Source organism: Clupea harengus, chromosome 24 (assembly GCF_900700415.2).
Source record: "Clupea harengus chromosome 24, Ch_v2.0.2, whole genome shotgun sequence".
Taxonomy (NCBI): Eukaryota; Metazoa; Chordata; class Actinopteri; order Clupeiformes; family Clupeidae; genus Clupea; species Clupea harengus.
Window position 1 is genome coordinate 6,304,520 of NC_045175.1, and position 1,309 is coordinate 6,305,828.

A 1,309-nucleotide genomic window follows, 5' to 3' on the forward strand; every position below is an offset into this window, starting at 1 on the left:
TTAGGTAATCCAGTAGTTTATACACATACACATATACACCTCACCGACATACATACATAAATCACATATATACATACACATAGGGAGAACGTATTCACACAGAGTGTTTCCAGATACAGGAAGGGTCTGACCCTATTGTACAGAGTGCAATGATTTTGACAGTGACCGTGATTTTGTAGTTATAGGCCTTAGGCATATTCTATCATGAATGTTACCTGTTGGTAGGCTATTGCCGCAGTCAGATTTCTGAACCACACGTGTCTTGACTAAAAAAAGGATAGGCCTACATTATAGTATGGACATTAGCCTAATATTCTAGACTTTGACAGTTTCAAGCAGGAGGCTGTGTGTGCTGTTGTGGTCCATCCCCCCAATATCCAAGGGGATTGGCAGTCAACAGGCAAGTCCTTCGTGTTCAAATGTAAAACTCTCACACGCTGCGCTGTCCACTTCGTCCATTTGTCGGTGTGGGGGCGCCTAGCACCGCGTTTTCGGATGTGCACAGTCTCCACGTGCTCTCCATGAGAAATAACACAGCGACCAAGATGCAACCAATCGGCTACGAGCGAGGCGGAGCGCTCGTGCGGTCTGAATGGAACTTTTGCCTCTCTCCTCACTTCGCCGCTATGAAGAGGACCAGTTGAGTGACAAAGAGCGGTCTGACTCCCCTGGACTATCGCAGAAACTTATGCAAAACAAGTGCAGGCGTATTTGGCGTGTATTTTCTCTTTTCAGATCCTTACACATTGAAAGCGAGATTTTGATCAACTGAGGATTGTTCATTTTTCTGTTAGCGCACCACCGGAGTCTATTCGCTTTCTATGGAGCGCTGAGAAGCGGGATTTTGCTGAAAGAAGCCCTTCGCGCAATAGAAGCAGACACACATTGCGGGATCCGAGACCTTTTGGGATCAGAGTATCAAAATAATTCACTAACATTACGTCGCCGCCAACAAACTGATTTTTGGTACGTGAATACATTTACTGACTGGACACATTTCCCTGTTTCTGTTGTTCTAAAATCTGAAAGGATCCTGTTTGAAGTCGGGGACTTGAAGAGGGTTTTTGGAGCGGATTTCGCTCACTGGCCGCTGCGTTATGCTAGGTCATGCCTTCTAGTTAACATGCAAGGTGGCTAGCTAGATATCGATACATTTGATTATCCGATTTGTTCTGTCTGAAACCAGAGACTTATTTTCCTACACATTCTGTAACGTTATTTTCAGGCAAATTTCAAGTGTATTTAAGTTACAAGTGGACTTTACCCGTGGGTTCATTCGAACAGTTGTTGAAGTCTTCTGCCTCGATTT

At 44.5% G+C, this 1,309-nt stretch overlaps 1 protein-coding gene across 1 annotated transcript in view; it reads left to right on the forward strand.

The window, feature by feature from the left end:
• Positions 1–541: 541 nt before the first annotated feature.
• The window catches only part of sdk1b (sidekick cell adhesion molecule 1b), a 233,070-nt gene continuing 232,302 nt past the window's right edge, over positions 542–1,309 (forward strand). The window contains exon 1 of the mRNA XM_042703418.1: positions 542–1,309. This exon is cut by the window's right edge and continues 1,286 nt beyond it. The gene's annotated coding sequence lies outside the window, so the exon portion shown is untranslated.